The sequence below is a fragment of the Ochotona curzoniae genome, unplaced genomic scaffold (assembly GCF_017591425.1).
Source record: "Ochotona curzoniae isolate NIBS_2020 unplaced genomic scaffold, NIBS_Ocur_1.0 contig_2692, whole genome shotgun sequence".
Classification (NCBI taxonomy): Eukaryota; Metazoa; Chordata; class Mammalia; order Lagomorpha; family Ochotonidae; genus Ochotona; species Ochotona curzoniae.
In genome coordinates this window covers 17,912,625-17,925,578 of record NW_024465556.1, presented here as the reverse complement: position 1 = coordinate 17,925,578, position 12,954 = coordinate 17,912,625, and the positions used below count along the sequence as shown (strand labels likewise).

Sequence of the window (12,954 nt, the reverse complement as noted above, 5' to 3'; positions counted from 1 at the left end):
TCTTTTCATTCTATTCAGTTACATTCCTATCATATTCTAATCCAACTACATCCCTGTTATCCTACATTTTATCAACTACACTCCTATTATCCTTTTATCAATCTTTACTAAATATCAAGTTCAATTCTAATGGTTCATCGAAGAACAACACAAGCCTATATTTGGTTCACAAATGTAAACTATCCCCAAAAGACGATATAACAGCAGAGTCCCAAGGATCAAGAAAATGTGGCACATTTCCATCACTGGATTTTATTTTAAAATATGAAGCACTATCTTTAAAAATGTTCACAAGCCTATTAATTAATATATGCACTAAAGACTTAAATAATCACCACACAAATAGGTGATTACAACAAATCCAAGTTCTCTCTTCAGAGCATACATACTTTGCAATTGTTAAGCGGATATGCTAAATTATCCTAAGCAGTTACCTCTATTGAAAATATCATTCAGTGCTGCCTCTTTTCTTTTTTAAAGTATGGAATGTTTTATGAATTTCCGTATCACCCTTGCACAGGGGCCATGTTAATCTTCTCTGTATTATTCCAGTTCCAGTGTATGTGCTGCCAAAACAAGCACCTCTTCCTTTTCTAACAGAACTAGAAATGTTTAAGGCCTCTATTGGGTCCAGCCACTTTAAATTAATGCACTATTTAAATTATGTCCTGAAAAATTCCATGCAGAAGGCACCATGCAAGTAACACATATAAGTACAATGAGAAAGCTTGTAACTTGGAACAACATCAGGAACACAACAATGACCAGGAGTGCCTAAAGGGAGACATAATTAAGCAGTATTAGAGGTCAAAGACAGTAGTTATTCTAGTTGTTGGAATCAGAGGAATCAGAATTTGAGCTGAGCTTAAAGCACGACTAGTTTCCAGACAGATAAATACTTCTTAGATGGAAGATGTGTATATAAGCAGAAGTGACTGGTAGCCTTTGTGATACCACAAATTAAGTTACTGCTTGGGATGCCTGCTTCCCAATTAGAGTGCTGGTTCAAGTCCCAGATGCTCCCAGTTTCTGATCCAGCTTCCTCCCCACTCATGTACTTAAGAGGTAATAGACCATGGCCTAAGGACTTGGATCCCTGCCACCTGCATAGAAGACTTAGATGGAGTTTCTGGTCCCCAGCTTAAGCCTGGCCCAGCCCCAACTGCTACAGACATGGGAGTGAACCAGCAAATAGAAGATATGTCTGTGTGCCTCTCTCCCTCTATGCCATTCTGCCTTCCAAAGAAATGTCTATCTCTAACAAGAAAAAAATGAAATCCTCTGCCAACTAATCCCATATGGGTGCCAGTTCTTGTCCCCAACTGTTCCATTTCTGATCCAATTTCCCTGGGAAAGCAGTGGAGAATAGCCTAAGTGCTTAGGCCCCTGCACCCATTAGAAACTCTTGGCTTCCGGCTTCGAACTAGCCCACTTCAGCTGTTTTGCAGTCATTTGGGGAGTGGACAGACAGATGGAAGGTTTCTCTGTCTCCTCCTCTTGTTGTAATTCTGCCTTTCAAATAAAAAGAAAATAAATCTTTAAAAGCTTATATTAGAACATCTCTAAGATCTATTTTCATCTCAAAAAAATCTGACTTTAGGTTAGGGATCAGCAAATTTTTTTTATAAAGGGCCAGCTATATATGGAACAGTCTCTGTCACAACTTCTCAGCTCCTTTGTTGTAATGAGGAAGCAGCCATAGAAACAAAGTAAATGAATGAACATGGCTGTTTTCCATCAAAGCTTTCTTTACAAACACTGAAATTTCAATTCTGTGTATCACAAAATATTGCTCTCCTTTTGATTTTGTTTCAACCTTTTAAGAATGTAAACACTATTTTTAGCTGCTGGGTGGTATAAAACTAAACACACAGATCAATAGTTTGCGGACTCCAGCTCACCATAAAAGAAATAGTATGCTCAGAAAGGAGTCACAGGTGTGGTCATCTTTAAGAACCTGGAGTAAGGATATCAGACTAACCTAGAAGACAACAAGGAGGAGGCACAGCAGGTTTCTAGGCAAGGTGTGCTTTGGGAACATTATAATCCAGTTTAGTCTAGAAGAGTTGGAGAAAGGAAGAGTTGGAGAAAAATCGGAGGGGCGGGAAAGTCAAAAGCATATTACTTGAAAAAAAATTAGGGAAATGTGTATTTATCTGTTAAGTATAAATGAAAGAAGTCAAATTTCCAGACAAGAAGAACAAAGGAGATTTTTACTTTCTCATACCCCAGTCCATGACCGCAGCATAGGACTAGCTGAGGAATCTGCTGTTTACCAAAGCTTTCCAACAACTTGACATGGAGCTTCCAGTTCAGAGGCAGTCTTCTGGTTGATGCCAGGTAAAATGCAGCATTCCTATTTTCATTATAGAAGTGCAACAGATGTAGCAGTTTTACAGCTGATGTTTATTTATTTATGGCTCCTTTCATTCCAGGGACTTCTCAAATTACGAACAGCATTCATTTGGTGTACATAAATGTTATCAGGGCCCTCACATTATTTAAAGTCACTCTACTGACTATGACTCAGAATCTTTATCTTTTCTTGCTCTGACAGGGAAGAGGAAAAAAAAAAAAAGACCTGCAATGTTGCATATGCATCCAATTCAATATTAAAGTAGTCCAGTACTGTGAAAGCAATCCCATTTTCTGGGAATAACAGGTGCCTTCTAGAACTCAAATTTGGAAGCTGAGTGGGAATAGGAGAAAAGAGGATGGAAACAGGCATGAATGGAAGCACTCAGAATGCTTACCTCTATCTGATAAAAATGTAATGAAGTCTTAAAGCAAAGGAAGAGATTAATTTTAACAGAGCAGTTTGAAAAGAGCTTCATGTCACAACATCCACACTGGGCCTATTCTAACAAGAAAGTAAGGATAATTTCAGACCACGTGAACAATGTAAACAAAAATCCCAAAGAGAAAAATTAATCTTGTTTCAAAAGTAGCATATGTTTACAGTCAGGTGGAAGGCACGAATTATAAAAAACAAAAAAACTTTTAACTGAAAAGTTACCACTCAATTCCACCCACAAACAATACAGCAGAGGGGTAGGGAATCTTCTTTCTGCCAAGGGCTGTTTGGATATTTATAACATCATTCACATGCCATATGAAATTATCAACTGAAAAATTACCCTGCTATAGATACTAAACTTTAAGTCCTGCCTGTGGCTGCAGGCCAACTCAAATGATTTTGCAGGCCTTATATAACCCAAAAGCCAGACATTCCCCGCCCCTGATTAACATAACACAAAACAGGGTCATTCTAAATATGACCCACCTTCTTTTAGCTTACCATCTTACCAGCATGGACAACTGTCAGTGCCATCTTGGGACACATATTGAAGTGATTAAAAACCACTGGTTCACCCGAGTTAAGGCAGGTATAGGCCTTCCCTTCTAGACTCTCCTTTTGAACTTTTTCTCGATCCTTGTTTTCTTTAGCTTCCCTTTAAGTTTCATAGAGTAAGCTACCAGCTACTACATGAGATCTGAAAAGGGTGGCCATGACCTGCTCCATCTACAACTTGAGTAAAAAGCACTGTTGAGATCTTTTAGATCCAGTTAGGATTTTAGGTTTTCTGCCCTACATTTTAAATGAGTCTCATCTGCATAACTAAAATAAGGTCAACTACTTGCTCCCGACTTGGACAAATTACTCTATGAAGCTTGGTTTCCTCATCTGCAACCACATATTTTCCTGAAGATAATATTTAAAACGCGTTTGTTTTCCTGATTCACATCTTTAATTGAGAATACTTTTGAGTCCAAATGTAGATTAAGAGATGTCTTCAGACTTTGTACCTTTTTCTATTTCTTCCACTGCTTGAAGGCAGCCTTTATGCTAATTCGCAAGGATTGTTCTTGAACCCAAGTGCCTCATCAATCTATCTTCCTCAGTGCTGCTGTGATTACCTTACCTCAAACTTCATGTCTCAGGTTAAAATTCTACAATAAAGGGTCCAACCTGTGGCATGGTAAGTTGCAACACTGCCATCCCATAGTTCTGGCTAGCTCTGCTTCTGAGCCTGGTAACACACCTGAGAAGGCAGCAGAAAATGGCCCAAATATCTGTGCCCAAGATGAAGCTTCTGGCTCTTAGCTTCAGCCTGACCCAGGCTCAGCTACTGAGGCTCCTTGGGAAGCAAACCTCCAAATGAACACTCTCTTTGTCACACTGCATTTCAGATTTTAAAAATCTTAAAAGCAGAAAAGCCCTCAGTTATCCTAATATCCAATGCTTAATATGTTCTACTTCTAAGAATTATTCTATAAATGTATTTGTCCATTCATAAAATGGCAAATCTGTATCATTCTTTGCTTTATGGTCTGAAACAGCAAAAAATCTAAATAATCTAAACCCCTTCCATAAAGGTCTAGCTCAACAAGTCACATTACAATTACAAAAAAAATTTTTTTTGTTTTTAGAGCGAGACAGAAAGACACAGAAACCTTGCATCATTATTTCACCCCTGAGATGCCTGCAACAGGCAGGGGTTGGGCTAGGCCAAGCCAGGGAGACTAGAATTTAGTCTACACCTGTAGACGGCAGGGACTCAATCACTTGGGCCATCATCACTGCTTCCAAGAATCTGCATTAACAAGAAGCTGTCATTCTAAGAGCAAGCCAGATACAGAGCCTGAGTGCTCTAATGAGGAGCTTGGGAATCTCAACTAGTAGGACATACTACCAAGAGAATGTTGTATAACTGCTCAAAGATGAGAAAATTCCCTATGTACTCATCAGAAATGTTTGCCAAAATATATTAAGGAGGCAGGGGAAATCAAGGAACAGAACATTGTAATAGGTCACCATCTGTAGAGAAGGGGAATTACATATTGCCTGAATGTGTATAAAGTGTCTCTGGAAGCACAGCCAAGACTTGATGAAGGAAGCTAGGAAGCTGGAGTTCCAGGGTGACAGGGAGGTTTTTCACTGTATGCCATTCACCATTCAAATAATCAAAAAGAGGAATTATTTATCTATTCAAAAGCCGGGATGTTTTCCTTTTGCTCTTAACAAATATGTATGACATACTACTCCCTTCATGAGTTGGCACGAGCCACCTTAATGGGTTCATCCTAGAGGCTCCCTTTTCTGAACTGCACATTCACAGCCTCCTAGCTTGTTTTCACTCTGCACAGGTTTTCCTTCCATTTCCCCCTAATTTTCCTTATACCTGGATATTACCTCTCAAAAGAAGAATGAACTTTCCTTCCACCACATTCTGCTTGAAGGCCTTCAGCCTCTGAATGCATGTTTGCTTCCTGGTATCAGAAACTAAGTTCATCATCTTTGCTCACGTCCATCAAAAGTTGCTACACCTCAGGGACAAAGTCCAGGCCTCTTACAGCATTAAGCTACTTGATGAAAAAGCAGCCTGATTCACAAGCCAAAATGTGCAAGCAATCCAAATGTGCATCACTGATGAATGGAAAAACAAAAAGTGATATATACACAAGTGGAACAGAATTCAGTCTTAAAAAGAAAGGAAATTCAGGCACATGGTACAACACAGATAAAGCATGAAGACACTGTGCCAAGAGAAATAAACCAATCACAAAATGACAAATATTGTCTGACTCCGCTTACTTATTGTACCTGGAATACTCAAATTCACAGACAAAAAACAGAATGTTGCTTCCAGAAACTGGGTGGAGCAAGAAAGGAGGAATTTAAGTTGGAGAAAATAAAAAGGTTCTGAAGCAATGTGGTAGTAACAACTGCACAATTATGTGAATATGCTAACTAGAAGTGCACATTTCTAAATAATTAAAATGGTCAATTTTATGTTACATGCATTTTATAATTTAAAAAATTTAAATCAGAGATTCCAGCATCAATGCTATGGTACGGTGTATTAAACTCTTTCTCTGCCTTTGAAATAATTAGATAAATATTTGAAAATAAATAAAACCAGAGACTCTTCAATTTAAAAAAATTATCTATTTAATCCTAGCCAGTGTTATCTACTTAATTTAAGTCAGAGTTACTGAGAAAAGAGAGAGACGTATCTTTCATTTGCTGATTCACTCCCAAATAGCTGAAATATACAACGATATTTGGCCCAAAGCCAGAAGCCTGGAGCTTGGAGCTTCTTCTGCTTCTCCTTGGAGTGGGGCAGGACTCACGCCCTCAGGACATCCTCCAGTACTTTCCCTGGCCATCAGCAGGGAGCTGGATTGGAAATGGACTACCTGGGACACAAACTAGGGCTCATAAGAGATGCCATCATCATAGGCAGCAGCTTTGTCCACTGTGCCACAATGCTGGTCCCAGATTCCACAATCTTTTTTTTTTTAATATTTATTTATTTTTATTGTAAAGTCAGATACATATAGAGGAGGAGAGACACAAAAGAACATCTTCCATCTACTGATTCATTCTCCAAGCAGCCGCATGGCCAGAGCTGAGCCAATCTGAAGCCAGGAGACTGGAGCTTTCTGCGGGTTTCCCATGTGGGTGCAGGGTCCCAAGGCCTTGGGCCATCCTCAATTGCTTTCCCAGGCCACAAGCATGGAACTGGATGGGAAGCGGGACCGTCGGGATTATATCTGGTGCCCGTATGGGATTCTGGCAAGTATAAGGCAAGGACTTTAGCCACTAGGCTATCACACTGGGCCCAAGATTCCACATCTTAACATAGTAATATTATCACAGCATTTGACCAGATTTTAAAAGTGCCTTGCCATTGCTATGAAAGTATTAAGGTCTTATAGTTTCTATAGTCCAAGATATTCTTTATAAAAGAAAAAGGAAAGCGATTTTTAAAAGAACACAAGAGACTATCAAAACTGATGTAGATTTTTTTTTTTGAAGATTTATTTTATTTTCATTACAAAGTCAGATATACAGAAAGGAGGAGAGACAGAGAGGAAGATCTTCCATCCAATGATTCACTCCCCAAGTGACTGCAACAGCAGGGGCTGAACCAATCTGAAGCCAGGAGCCAGGAACTTCCTCCAGGTCTCCCACACGGGTGCGGTCCCAAGGCAATGGGCCATCCTTGTGGACTGCTTTCCCAGGCACAAGCAGAGAGCTGGACGGGAAGTGGGTCTGCTGGGATTAGAACCAGCGTCCATATGGGATCCTGGTACATTCAAGGTGAGGACTTTAGCCATTAGGCCACTGCGCTAGGCCCTAATTTTTGCTTTTAAATTGGGGAAAGGAAAAATGTGCTTTTAATGCCCTTGCTATTGCTTCAAAGTAAAAAAAAAAAAAATAGATCATTAAGAATTTAGGGTGCGGGTGTTTGTCACAGCAGTTAGGGTACTACCCAATTGGGACACCTGTAATCAATATCAGAGTACCACAATGAGAGTCCTGGTTCCATTTGCCATTCCAGCTTCCTGCTAGTGCAAACCCTGGAAGAGAGCAGGTGATAGCTCCCGTACTTCGATCCTGCCACCACATGGAAGAGCCAGGGTTTCTGGCTCCTGGCATCAGCCTGGCCCAGCCAGGCTGTGTTGTAGGCAGTTGAAGAAAGATCCAGAGAATGCAAGATTCTTTCTCTTTGTCTCTGTCTCACTCCCTCTCTTTTTCTCCTCTTTCAAACAAATAAAATTTTTAAATAAATTGGTTTAAAAAAAAAACTAGATGTTTGTCTTTAATCATAAGAAGCTGGCAATAAAAGGTTCAGTTATCTAAAACTGTCACTGGTATTTTCCCCACAGTTGGTAAAACTGTAGATTCCACAACATATGGAATTCTACTGAAAGCTTTCCTTGGCATTTTGCCTTGTTGAGTAAAACTTAAAAGCTATGCCTAGACATTTTTTAAAAACCAGCACTGCCTTTTTATTAGACTAACATTTTTAAATGTGACTTAAAGATCATGGGAAAATATATTAATAACATCTAGCACTCATTGGCCTCTTAAGGATGTGTCATGAATAGTTATAAATATTCTAATAAACTCACTTGATCCTCACAATACTATGAGTCAGGCACTATCTTTAGCTGTATTTTACAGAGGAGAACCATGAGAAATAAGAGATTAAATAACTTCCATGTTACCTCTCTTAAAGACAGCAATGGTGTGTTGTTACGCCAGGAGCTTAAGTTGTTTTTTCAAGCCTACCACAGGACACACAATGGAGAAAAATCTTTTGTTCTCCCTCTCCATCCTGCTTTCTTTTTTGACATACAGTTCCCATACACTGACTCACTACCAAAATGCTCCTAATATGTGGGAATGGCTGGGCCAAACCCAGATCAGGACACAACCTGAATCCAATTACTTAGTCAGTACCCTTGTCTCTCAAAGGTCACATTGGCTGGAAGCTGAAGTCAAGCTGGAGTCAGGTACCTAACCGAGGCGACCTGATTAGGACACCAACATCTTAACAAGTATCTTAAGCACTAGATAAAAGCCTGCCTCTAGGGTATTTAACTCCCAACAACTATACTCAATGGCTTCCAAAGAATCTTGTTATGTTTCTAGGCAGATTTACCAAGCATATACACCTAAAGACTAACTTTGGCATTCACTAATTTAGAGCAAGTGCATTTTGACAAAGCTAGCTATTTTTAGTTATAATACATTGAAAATAACAGAATTCCAAATTCATCATTTGTTATCACTTTTTCCACATATTCTGCATAACTCTATGTTGGACTGGGTACGAGTATCCCCACCTGCATCTTAGGACACTGTACTCAGAACTTATGCATGGATGATCCTATTAACTGATTTTCTAAGAGGCCATTATTTTAGATTAGACACCTACACTGGGCCCAACAAACCAAACCAATTCAGAATATAACTACCCTAAGCCTGGCTGGCTGCAAAAAGCCCTACAGTGAGTTAACTGATCAGACTGCAAAGAATTAACTAGTTAAGCTGGAATCAATTGACCAACTAATTAACCTATAGCCTATTATTTTCTGCTTTTCACCATTCATTTTTCTATAAATGTTGTCCTATCACATCGCTGGCTAGAGTTCTCAGAACTTTTTCTAGTTGTGGCAGTTATTGGACTCACATTTTTAAAAACTATTTTGCTGGTTAAAATCTATTGAATGTAACTGATAATTAAGTTAATTTAATTTGATCCTAAAGCATGCAATTACAACTACTTTCCAAACTGACAGTTAAATTTCACCAAGATTCATTCCAAGCACAAATTACACTATTTTAAAGAAGCTTCAAACACATATGGGTACAGACATAGCACATGTTCTTTTTATTTGATTACTCAACAAATATTTCTCAAGACCCTACTATGTGCCAAGCTATGAAGGCTGCTAGAAATTTAGAAACAAACAGCAGAGGCAATATTTGCCCCTAGGTAGAACACTAAACAAGTAATAAATATATAAATAGTATACAGCTAAATTTTGTTTTTATTTTTTGTTTATTTGAAAGGTAGAGAAACATATTGAGAGAGATCTCCTATCGGCTGGTTTACCTGCTGAGTCCTGGAGTACACATTAGGAGAAATGCTAGAACTGGGAGCAGATTCAAACCCAGGCATGCCCACACAGATTGTAGGTATCCCAAGCAGCATCTTAACCACTATGCCAAACACCCACCCCCACTGCTTGAGTTTGATAAGTAATTTTTGCTGCTTAGGGAGGATGGCAGGAAGAGAAATTTAAATGCGGTTGGTCTCAATTTTTTTCCACATAGAAGATCCAGTAGCTCATCCATATCTCATCTGCTTTAATGGTATGAGTAAATGCATGCTGTCTGGTGGATAAAAGATGACCAAGTTCCCTTGGGATGGGGCATGGACAGAGAGAAGGCTGGAAACACAGAAAATGTACATAATAAAGGTCCCTCAACTCTCATCTCTGAGAACAAACATGCCATTACTCTTTGTTCACAGAAAGCTTACTTGTGGGAATAACTCAAGCTTATTTCAAAAGAAGGAATGACTTTGACTTGGACTGTGTCCAGCAGTGGCTAAGAACTGGAATGAAATTCAGCCACTTTTGCCTTAAAACTAACTCAACTAGAAATTTTATCAGTGGGAATTCTCTGAGTCAACAGTCATTTTCCACAAGTTAAGAATTTGTAAGTCCTGGTGTGTTAGCCTAGTGGCTAAATCCTTGCCTTGCACACAACAGGATGCCATATGGGCACTGGTGCATATCCCAGCTACTTCACTTCCCATCCAGCTCCTTGCTTGTGGCCTGGAAAACCACTAGAGAACAGTCCAAAACTTTGGGACTCTATACTTGTGTAGGAGACCCAGAAGAAGCTCCTAGTTTCACCTTGGCTCAGCTCCAGCCATTGTGGCAAATTAGGGAGTAAACCAGAGGACAGAAGATCTTCCTGTCTCTCCTCTCTGTAACCCTGCTTTTCCAATAAAAATAAATAAATCTTTTTTAAAAAAATTGTAAACCATCTTTATATTAAGACTTACCAACTCTCAACCTCTACACTTTTTCTCTCCTACTAATCCAATGAAATTAACCTCTGATAGAAAAAAAATCAGACATTTTTAAAATCTGAAGGCCAAAACATCCAAAACATGTCAACAGCTTCATATAGCATAATTTGTGCTTTGTTTCTTATGTAATTATACAGGCTTTTGGTATATGCTAGCAGATGAGAAAAGACAAAAGAATCACAATGCCTTCAATAGAAGACAGGAGACAGTGAGCTGGTGTCCTCAACATGAAATATCTAAGATGAAAAACTGGTACATTAAGTATCAAAACACAACACACACAGTGAGGGACTACCATGAGCCAGAGACTAACAAGTGCAGTTCTAGGGAATATCAAGAATATAAACTGCCCGATGTCATCCCAAACCCAACAACCTAAAGCGGAAAACCCTAGGAAGAGAGGAAGAGTGAAGAAAAACTGCAATCACTTCAATCATCCAAAGACAAATGATCCAGCAATGACACAAAGTGACAGGAAGATCTTCCATTAGCTGGCTCATACCCCAAACGATTACAATGACCAGGGCTGGACCAGACAGAAGCCAAGAGTCTTCAACTTCATCCAGTTGTCTCCCAAGCACTGGGAAATCTTCCACTATTATCCCAGGTGCTTAGCAGGGATCTGGATTGGAAGAGGAGCAACCAGAACTTGAACTGGTAGCTCAGGGGATGTCAGCATCACAGGAAGCAACTTAATCCATTGCGCCATGACACCGACCTCCATCTCACTCCTTAATAAGTATGTCAAGACTAGTAGTTCTTGCAGGATCCAGTCCACTGTTTTGAACTTCTTTCATTACAAATTTACTAAAACAGCTGGTAGCTAACTAGGGCTCAGCCACCCCCCTCAAACAGTATACCACAGAAAAAGTTCCAGTATATATCAAGACTCTGAGTTTCCTAACTTTTCTTCGCAAATTCAGGAGTGGAAAAGTGAATTAAAGTTAGTTGCTTTTGCTTCTGTTTTAATGGTGAAAAAGAAAGGAGCCAATGCAACCACATGGCTAAATTTGTATTTATACTCAGAGACCAAAAGAGAGCAAAGGCATAGGAATTTGACACATTGGTTAAGATGCCATTTTGAGATACCCACATTCCATACTGGGGTTCCTTAGGTTGCAATTCCAGCCTCTGCTCTCAATTCTAGTTTTCTGCTGATATGCAACTTAGCCTTTCTGTCCTACACCAAACCCAATGGAGACTAAATAACTAAAAATCGTTGAGGGGTGGGGGAACAGCAGCCACCCAGACCATTCAAAACTCATGCTAAAACTCATGCTGGACATAGATGGCCCAATACACCTGAGCACACACAGCAAGAAATACAGAATCCAGGGTACAAGGAAAAGAAAGAAGACACCTTCCAATAGGATTTCCTCCAACAATGTGTCAAGCCTCTCCTTTTGATTTCTCAGAGACCTATCACAGATTTGAATGTTCCTCGTAAAATCTCACTCTAAAGGATATATCTCATATAGCACTGCAGGTTGTTAAAACTTCAAAGCTGAAGGGGCAAAGAACCTTTTATCTGCCATGGGCCATGTGGATATTTCTATCATCTGCCGGTCATACAAAACCATCAACTTAAAAGCAGCCTATTGTAGATTGACTGAACTTTGAGTTCTGTCTATGGTTGTCTCAGCAAGGCCAGACCAAAGGACTTCTCAAACCTTACGTAGCTGGCGGGCCAAGCGTATTCCACACCTGGAAGGGTACACCTGACAAACAGCAACAAGAACTGATTGGTTTTAACCAACAGGCCTGGGCACAGAGCATTCTTCTAGGGAGAGCAGCTAGAGAAAAACTAACTAGTTTTTGATATTTGCTCATGAATGACTGCTACTTTATTATTATTATTATTAATTTTTAATTGAAAAGTCAGGTATATAGAAAGGAGGAGAGACAGAGAGAAAGATCTTCTGTTCTCTGGTTCACTCCTCAAGTGGCCGCAATACCGGAGCTGAGCCAATGTGAAACCAGGAGCTTCTTCCCAGTCTTCCATACAAGTGGAGGGCCCCAAGGCTTTGGGCCATTCTCTAGTGCTTTCCCAGGCCACAAGCAGAGAGCTGGATGGGAAGCAGGGCCGCCAGGACACGAACCTGTGCCCATATGGGATGGGATACCAACATGTTCAAGATTAGGACTTTAGCCACTAGGCTAATGCGCCAGGCCCTGACTGCTACTTTTGATACTGCCAATTATTATGTAAAAATATGTCCCACTGTCATGACCATTTAATGAACTGGCTGGGCCCAGTAAGCAAAAATGCAGCAAACTGGATGGATATCTTTATCCCTTGCCATATGCTCAAGATCCTTTAAACAAGAAATTCATGACTCATACTATGAGACTACCCTTTAACCAGTGGTTACATTCAAGTAATATATCAACACCTGGCCTAAATCATTACATTTTTTAAAAGACACTCCCAAAAAAGAAATGCAAAATCCAAATGCCACTTTCAGATAGGAGACAACATAGTCTCACGTTATGAATTTAGTAAGTGGCTTGCATAGTTGAAATGATTTTGAAACAGAGAAACCACAATCCAAAA

The 12,954-nt window shown here is 39.7% G+C and overlaps 1 protein-coding gene and 1 non-coding gene across 3 annotated transcripts in view; both read right to left on the bottom strand.

Annotated features, from left to right (window-relative positions):
• Window positions 1-12,954, bottom strand: part of VCL (vinculin) — a 99,241-nt gene that overhangs the window by 78,256 nt on the left and 8,031 nt on the right. The gene's annotated exons all lie outside the window — the stretch shown is intronic.
• On the bottom strand, window positions 476-582 carry LOC121153534. Its single transcript, XR_005883414.1, has one exon. It is a non-coding gene; the product is annotated as a U6 spliceosomal RNA (small nuclear RNA).